This window comes from Vespula pensylvanica, chromosome 17, assembly GCF_014466175.1.
Source record: "Vespula pensylvanica isolate Volc-1 chromosome 17, ASM1446617v1, whole genome shotgun sequence".
NCBI classification, from domain to species: Eukaryota; Metazoa; Arthropoda; class Insecta; order Hymenoptera; family Vespidae; genus Vespula; species Vespula pensylvanica.
The window spans coordinates 3,363,085-3,373,072 of NC_057701.1; the positions used below are offsets into that span (position 1 = coordinate 3,363,085).

The 9,988-nt window shown below is 26.4% G+C and overlaps 1 protein-coding gene across 2 annotated transcripts in view; it reads left to right on the forward strand.

The window, feature by feature from the left end:
* LOC122635021 overlaps nucleotides 1-9,988 on the forward strand; it is a 259,765-nt gene that overhangs the window by 114,779 nt on the left and 134,998 nt on the right. The gene's annotated exons all lie outside the window — the stretch shown is intronic.

Below are 9,988 nucleotides of genomic sequence, written 5' to 3' on the forward strand. Positions count from 1 at the left end.
TATTGCAATATTAAATATTCGTAATTTTATGAACGTGATGTATTGTTATTAGGATGTGATTTGATGTCATTTGTTTTTTTTATATTTATATTGCTTATAAACTGATGAAAAATTTCCTGGGAATGTTAATTGATTTATATGAGAAATTTAGGATAACCTTTAATAGATTAACAATTTTTCATGGTGTATATTCATATGGTTGTATATACGTATTAATAATATTCCCTTGCTATAAGAAACTTATGACGATGTTATAATAATTTCTTTTCATTATTTTTCTAATGAATAGTTGTAGGTTGTGATATATTTCTTTTTCAATTGATGGTCGATTTATTTATTTCTATGAGAATATGTTTATATCTCGGTAGATTGTTTGTAATTGATTATAATAAAATATATATGAACACATAAAAGATAAATAGAATTTATATATATATATATATATATATATATATATATATATAATATATATAATGTAAACATATAATAATATAATAATAACCATAGCATTTTTATATAATATATGAACTTGTATATATGTTACAAATAATACCATTTTCACAATATTTATTTAAATAAACAAATATATTATATATATATACATACATATTTTTTTATATATACGAAAAATTGACCCTCTATAAATACTAATAGTCTCAGGTAAAATAAGTTAGGAAAATATATTTTCATATTGAACTAGTATATATATTATAAATAATAACATTTTTGTAAATAAATTTAAATAAACAAATATAACATATAACACACACACACACACACATATATATATATATTATATATACAAAAAGTTGACCCTCTATAGATACTAATAGTCTCGGGTAAAGTAAGCCAGGAAAATATATTTTCAAGCCTCTCCATCCGGCTTTGGAAAAAAACGCCATATGCACTATCCAGTATTTCATAAAACGCTTCGAAGAACGCAGTTGCAAATCCAAACTCTCCAACGGCAGTCGTCACGTTTATCGGATGTGCCCCGTTCGTCGTTGGGCCATACTACTATTTTTTCATTCGACCGAAAAATCATGTAGTGACCGATGTGCCTCGCTCTTTTATCTTCTTTTTTGTCTTTTTTCTTTTTCTTTCTTTCTTTCTTTTTTTTTTATTTCATTTTATTTTATTTTATTTTATTTTATTTTATTTTATTTTATTTTATTTTATTTTATTTTATTTTGTTTCATTGCACCTTTATTTCGTGCCTGCTACCAAAGGATGCGAAATACATACCCGGTGTGCGAGATTTTTAAAGAAATTTCTTCTAACAGCAATTATTTGATTTCAAAAGGAAGGAGATAATATCATGGCATTTATTGTCTTTCTGTTTTAATAAAAATTTTCAAGATTCTTTCTAACAATATCTTGCAAAATTAAAGACGACTATATATATATATATATATATAAAAGAAATATTTCCATCAAAACTTACTTCTCTTTCTTTTCATTTTTTTATCTTTTTTTTTTTTTTTTTATGCAGAATATACTTACGATATAAAGAATGTAGATTTTTATTTAAAAGATAAGAAAGAAATTGATCTTAAGATGATATTAAAATCAATAAATGTCATAATAACCGAATATCCATTTTGAAATTAGATAAATTTTGTAGGAAAGATTATTTTTAAAAATGCCGTGTTTCCGAGACACATAAATTTTCTAATGTTTTATTTTGATCACCCGATACATATTTATACTTATAGGTGTATAGATATGTGTATCTATTTATACGTGGATATAACAGAACGGTGAACGCGACGAGCTGTCATTGACCCAACAAATTTATTACTACAATATATACGAGTTACACGCTTTTATTATTTTTCACTGAGCCAATAACAGTTAAACAAAATGAATTTAGGTATCCTAATAAAATTATCCTTTTTTTTTTTGTCTTTCTCTTTCTTTCTTTCTCTCTTTCGAATCATTTTTTCAAACCTATTCGTTGTTTTCGAATCAAAAAAAAAAAGTATATATATATATATAAATATATATAAAAAAAATTTGACTATATTTATCATAGAACTATTATTTTTTGCAATATATTAAAATACTATGATTATTATTACATTTTATAAATATATATATATATATATATATATATATATATATACACATGTCAGTTTTCTAAATAACGTTTAAAAATGTCTTGATAAGCATAGTATTTTTCGAGATAACAACATATTTCAAGGAACATATTAAAAATGAAAATATTTTCGCGTCTCTCTCTCTCTCTCTCTCTCTCTTTTTCTTTTCTTTTGTTTTATTTTATCTTGAAATGAATGAAGTGAATGAAGTTTCGAATGTAATATGAAAGTAGAAAATAATTATTTTCTATAAATGAAATTATATAAATGAATGGCGAAAAGAATGAATGTTTTCTTTCTTCTGTTTTTCCCTATGAAAAACATGACGAATTACATTACTACATAAATATCTTTACAACATCTCGAATAAAACCCAACGAACTTATTCCCTTACAAAAATCAATTTTTAATTAACCGTGAAGAATGAAGATAATTAATAAAATTAATAAATCGCGATGAATAAATTTTGAATTATAAATCAAAGTAAAAAAAAAAAAAAAAAAAAAAGTAAAAAAGAAAAGAGAAAAGTAAAGAGAAAAACGTGTCGTTTGTATAATATTAAAAATTCGAAAATATCGGCTGAAGAAAATATTTTTCAGAAAGTTGATAAGACCGATATCAAATCGTAATACATACATTTATATCATCGTTTACTATTACCCAAACAATTTTACACATTAAGAAAACATTAAACGATGATATATACAGCCACATACATATAAACATATATATATATATATTTTATATATTCTTTTCATGTATCACCACCATAAACATCATCATCATCATCATCATCATCATCATCATCATCATCATCATCATCATCATCATCATTATCATCATCATCATTATTATTATTATCTACAAAATATCGTCACGTTCTAGTACCATCAAGTTTCTCGATCTTGAGAAAAGGATATGAAAGGAGATCGGTGACGAGTCAGCCAAGCTAATCCTATTGAAGTTTTCTAAGAATGTATCTTATCTATGTACCTGCGTATATATGTGCAAGAGAAAGATAGAGAAAGAGAAGAAAAAGAACGACATAGAGTTTCATTTCGTGAGTTGAGATCCTTTCGTCGAGGAACCCTTGAAACGAGTTACTCGTACTATACATCCTTACATCATCTCACCCTCTCTCTCTCTCTCTCTCTCTCTCTCTCTCTCTCTCTCTCTCTCTCTCTCTCTGTGTGTTTGTCTCTTTCTCTCTTGCTCTCATCCCTTTTGAAGCTCGTGAAATCAGACTGGAAAAATCTCAGTTTGGTCCTTTTCTAAAAGCCGAAAATAATTGTGGTAGCCAAGGAGAGGCAACGCCACGTCGTCGACGTGAGTTGAGTATCGGCCAAGAAGTTTTCTAGACCTTTCTAGGTGAAATCATCCCTGTAACGTTTTCTCCCTTTCTTTCTCTTTCTCTTTCTCTCTCTTTCTCTCTCTTATTCTGTCTATCTATCTCTCATTTTGTCTGTCTCTGTCTATCTCACTTACTACCCAATCATCCTTGGACCACCATTTTCTTCATCTTCGTCTTCGTCTTCGTTTTATTCTTTTTCTTCTTCTTCTTCTTCTTCTTATTTTTTTTTCTTCTTCTATTCTTCACCTTCTAACCCATCCAGAAAGTATTAGTATATATATGTATGTATGTATGTATGTATGTATGTATGTATGTATGTATGTAGGTACATGGATGTTACATATGTAAGAAATCTTTCCACTTTCTTTATCTACGATTATGAAACTACTAGATGTCAATCTATGTTCTGTTATTTTAGGACTGATAAAGAATTTTAAAATGTGAGATCGTGTAATTGATGTAATTGGATATTGGCAATATTTAAATTGTAGGATATATTGATATAACATATTTGTATATTTTATATAAAATATTTTGTTTATGATTTGTTCTTCTTTTCTTCGTTTTATGATTAATATATGATTATTTATGTAGAAAAAGATTTTTATATATGTGTGTATGTATATATAATAAGGATATAAAGTTTCTATCTTCTTAATTTTATTATTTTATTTGTTTATTATTATTAGTCTTTTTTTTAATTTTTAAATACATACACACATACACATACACATATATATATAAAGATTTTTTAACACGTTCAATTTCGTATATATATATATATATTTTTTTTAATCTATGTATATATAAAACTCGTTTCATTCAAATGAAATATATCGCTAGTTCTTCATTCTTAAGATTATTATCTCTTGATATCTAAAAAACGAACTAATTAAATTCACAATTCATATATATTCTTCCTAAAATATATATACATTTTTATATATCTAGAAAACAATTTTTAAATGTTCCAATCTTATTATTATCTAAATTATTTAAAAAGAAAAGAAGGAAAAAAGAAAAGAGAAAAAGAACTGGACAATCGTAATATTCTTTTGCAAGATGAACTAATTTATACAATCGTCAAACATTAATCCCATGAAAAATCTCGTTCGAGAAGAACGATCAAATCATTTCGTTTCATATATATCTCGTGATATATACGATCGATCAAAATAACTCCGTAACGATCCGAACGTTCTTTCGCGAATAAGTACGTAACTAAGTAACTAACTAAGTACTTAACACTTCTATCACATCGATAAATTGGTCACGATTTTTCACAGCCTTTTCAGAAAAATAAGAGAAAGTACCAATCGGAAGAACGAAACGAACGTTCTAATCCGTCCAAGTATTATAGCACATACGAACGCGACCTGTTCGTTTTGAATCGAACGATCCAAAAAATAAAAATGAAATGAAATAAAAGAAAATAAAAACAAATAAAAGAAGAAAAGAAAGAGAAAAGATAAAGATAAAAATATAGAAAATATAGTAGAGTATAAGAGAAGGAAAAACAGGAAGGAGAAGAATAAAAAGACGAGGAAGATGAAGACGAAGATGAAGATGAAGATGAAGATGAAAACGATAAACGAACGTGTCTCGAAGAAAAAGTAGATCTTTGCTACAGATATTTCGTGCTACGATCGATCTTTCGAAAGTAATAAAAACGTTTCCGTTCGATTTGACCTTTTCTCAAGGATATCGTGCTTTTTATGAAATCTTGATGAAGACTTCTCTACGAAAGACAACCCGAGACAATCATTCGTTCGATATATATCGACTACACGAATCGAGAATGGATTTAAACGCTGTCGATCATTCTGCATGGTTTTTAATTTTTTTTTTTATCTCTTTTTCTTTTTCTTTTTTTTTTTCTTTTTTTTTTTTTATTTTTATTTCTCGCTTTTGCAAGCAGGATATATATTTTTTTTTTTAATATTTGTGCAAGAATTATTCGTTAATTTACACTATTCCTTATTCGGAATTTATTGTTTGCTATTCTTTTTTTTCAAAGATGAATAAATTAATTATTTTAGTTCTGTAATCATCGTTTATGATCAATTTTGATCTATGAATACTTTAACGGAGAAAGTGTAATTATATATAGTACGTGAAGGTTTATTTAAAAAAATTGATTCATCGATTGATTATATAATCAGATAAATATTTGGATTTCTTTTTTGTTCTATATTCTAATTTGATTCATAAACTCGATAAACGAAGTATTAACGTATGTATTATAAGAACGTTCTTTCTTGAGAATAAAATGGATTCTAAATTCGATATTTCTTTTTTTTTTTTTTTTTTTTTTTTTTGATTAATCGATATAAACGTAAAAATAAAAAACAAAAATAAAGAAGAACGAGAGAAAGGAAATGGAAAGTTAAAAATATGATTTTTCATTAGCCACTCTACTTCAAATTCGATCTATGAATTTCGACTGAACAAAGTGTAGACGTACGTATTAAACAAAACATTCATTGTCGAGAAAGAAGAAGAAAAAACAAAAAAAACAAAAAAAGAGATAAACGAATCCAAAATCTCATTTATAATCTATGTACTCAAATTTTACGTGGGAAGAAAAAAAAAAAGAAAAACAAAAAAAGAGATTACACTAACGAAGTATAAAGGTAGAAAAAAACGTGCGTATTATACGAACGTTCCTTTTCAAAAAGAAGAAGAAAAAAAAGGAAGAAATAACGAAAAAAAAAGAAAGAAAGAAAGAAAGAAAGATAATAATAAATTCAAAGTTTGATTTTTTCAGTAATTCTTGTAAGCAAATTTGATGTACGGACTTTGACGAACGAAGTATGAACATAGATAACGAATTCATTCGCAAATCTGCGAAATCGTTTTTAACAGTTCTCATTTACTTTCATTTCTTTTTTTGTTTTCTTCTTTTTCTTTCTTTCTTTCTTTCTTTCTTTCTTTCTTTATCCTTTTTGTTTATTCTCGTTTCATTCCGTGTAGATACGAGTTACAAACGCGAAATTAAAAATTCGTTCCTTCCCGCATATACATACACCTATATAATATAATGTGTGTGTATATGTATGTATGTCTGTATGTATGTATGTATGTATGTATGTATGTATGTACGTATGTATGTATGTATGTACACATATAACGTATAATTTGCAGTAGTAGTTCGCTCGAAATGAAATTTTTGAAATTTCTCTTATATAAATAAGCGATCTCTTTTTTTTTCTACAAACGTCGGCAGATATACTTCAAAAGGAACGGTAAATTATAACAGGAGGATAATCTTCTAATTGACTTTTAATTATTTGCTGGAGAATTTATAAAAATGGTATATATTTTATAAAATATATGTGTATATATATATATATATATATATATATATATATATTATAACAATATATTATATGAATAAAATATTTAATATAATAAATACAAAATGGAAAATAATAAATTATATAAATAATGAAATATAATAAAATATTAAAATTAAATTACAATTAAATGGTATATATTTTATGAAACATATATTTTATAAAATACATGGATACACATTTTATAATAAATGATATATATTTTATAAAATATCATATGATTGTGATATAATCGGTAATCACATTTGATCGAATCAACAGAAAGAAAAATTAAATAGATATAAAATCCATTTTCTTTTTGTTTTTCGTTTGTCGCGAGGAATATCAAATTGTAATCGAAATAAATTGATTTTTTTATATTTTCTCCTTACTCATATTTTAATATCGTTTTATCATTATTATTATCATCCTTAAAATCTAATTTGGTTTCTGTTATTTTTAAATTATTCTTATCGTAAAAGAAAGATAGCTGATAATTATTCGATTTATCGTTATATAAATGAAAGATAAATTTACTTCCATCTTTGCTTTTTAATTTATTTTTTTAAATAAGTCGATATCCTATAAACAATTAACTATTTTCTTAACTCACTTTCTAATATCTTATCTCGCTGTTGTCAACGATATTATGATCAAAATTTCATATTATTTTTTAATATTAAATATTTCATTAAATGTTTATTCATTTTATCAATATTTCTTTAAAATCGATTCTCTCGTTAACGAAAATGATTGGTAATTTTTTGATCGATGCGAGATAAATTCGTTCTCTTTCTAAACGAATTTTTATTAATAAATCGAAGCTATGAAAAAAAAAAAGAAAAGAAAGAAAAAAATATAAATTTTCATATCGTTTCTCTACTTTACTCAATTTCACAATTTTTACTCTCTCATTATTCTTATTAAATTATTAAATCCGCTTAGTTACTACATTTAAAAGTTAATTTTCTTGTAAACAAAGGTATTTGATTATCGTTTGATTAAAATGATTAAATTGGCGCGTTTAAGATCGCTCTTTTAACTTTTTTTTTTTTTCTTTTTTTTTCCAAATAAAACTTCACCATCTCTTCATAGTGTGCGTTTATCAAAATTATTTTTAAAAATAATTTAACTTTCCATACTGACGTTCCTTCACTGACCTTCTCCTCTTTACTTCTAAATTATAGTTTGATTATTGTTTAATGTATAGTCATAAAATCAATTTTTTAACTCGTCCGAAAGAAAACTTCAATATGTTTCATGGAGAATCAAAGTTAGTTTCGAAACAATTTAACTTTCCATACTTATTAATTGTCACCAAGGTTCTAGTTCCTTTTATTTTTCTTATTATTTTTATCACTCCTAAAACTTAGTTTGATCTTAGTTTAATCATTTTTAAAACGATATGAACTTGCGTATTTCCCCTTTTTTCTTTTCCATCGACATTCTAATTTTGATCTAATTATTTTTAATCCTTTCAAATCCGTTTAATTACTTTTTAAATCCATTAAATTATTTAAAAGTCAATTTTCTTATAAACGAAGATAGTCGATAAAATAATTACATCGACGTGTGCGAGATCGCTCTTCTAACTTTATTTATTTTTTTATTTTATTTTATTTGTTTGTTTATTTATTTATTTATTTATTTATTATTTTTTTTTTGTAATAAAACTTCACCATCTGCTCCGTGTCAATGTGTGGGTGTGCGCGTGTAAATGCTTGTATGTGTTCGTGTCAAAATTATTTTTCAAAACAATTTAACTTTCCGTACTTTATTTTTTCACTGGCGTTCACGTGTTTACTTTTAAATCCTACTTTAATTATTGTTTAATATATGCTGGTGAGATGAATTTTTTAACTCGTACGAAAGTATCACATATACATAAACTATCACTCATGGCGAATCAAAATTAATTTCGATAACAACTCGACTCTCAAGTATTATTAATAGTTAATGTGTCTCTCGAGCATTATTAATACTTGATAAGTATTAATAGTTGCCAACGTTGATATTATCATTAACGATTTAATCGTTTGAAAAAGGATAATTCAACTTTACATTTTTGTTTCTTTTTTCTCTCTATTCTTTTTTTTTTTTTTTTTTTTTCATCCGACGATTCAGTCTACGTTCTCATTATTTTTAACGCTGATAAACTCGTTTGATTACTTCATTTAAAGTCGATACTTTTGTAAACGAAATTCGATAGGAAAGGAAAAAAAAAGAAAAGAGAAAAAATTTCATTTCGAAATTTGACGTACGTTTAGAGAAGAGAAATCAAGTTTTACTCGCGCGATCAAGACCACCCTATATAGATCGAATAATAACAAACGTCGTCCTCGTCATACATGCATTCATACTGAACACGATCGTATAGACGTACTTCTAAATCATAATTTAATTATCGTTAAACGCGTGCTTGTGAAATTCATTTTGTAACTCGTACGAAAGTTAACTTTAACTCCGATTCATACCGGACTCGAAATTAATCTCAACGAACAACTTGATTATCGAGTATTATTAATACTTAATAAATATTAATCAATCGTCAAACGTTCTCGTTATTATTAACGATTTAATCGTTTAATAATTAATTCTACCTTGCGTCACTTCCTTTTATTTTACCGGACGATTCGCTCTATGTTCTCATTATTCTAAACGTTGGTAAACTCGTTTTTGGTTACTTCATTTAAAGTCCATTATTTTGTAAACGAAGTTAGATATGAGAAAAGAGAGTAAAAGAAGAAAAAACAAAACAGAAAAGAGAAAAGATTTTATTTCGAAATTTGACGTACGCTTAGAGAAGAGAAATCACGTTTTACTCGCGTGATTGCAAGACCACCCTGTATAGATCGAATGACAAACGTCGTCCTCGTCATACATGCATTCATACTGGTACGATCGTGCTAGTACTACATACATCGAAGATTGAATAGACGACTGGTCTCTCTGTGTGGAGAGTTTCGGTCGATAAAGCGGTCAGCCTTTTTCCATGCGCTACGGGGAAAAGCAATCGGATTAATTCATCAAGCGGAGAATCGGCGGTGCGCATTTTATACATCGAAATCGGTATTGGCAATCGGTACGCCGGTATCGTTCGCTCGAGCTACGGATTATGATCGTGACGAACACTGACTTTTATCGGCCGTGAAGAGCTTTTATAATCGTCTAGTAATGAATATTCATTTGATAATTAATAATAA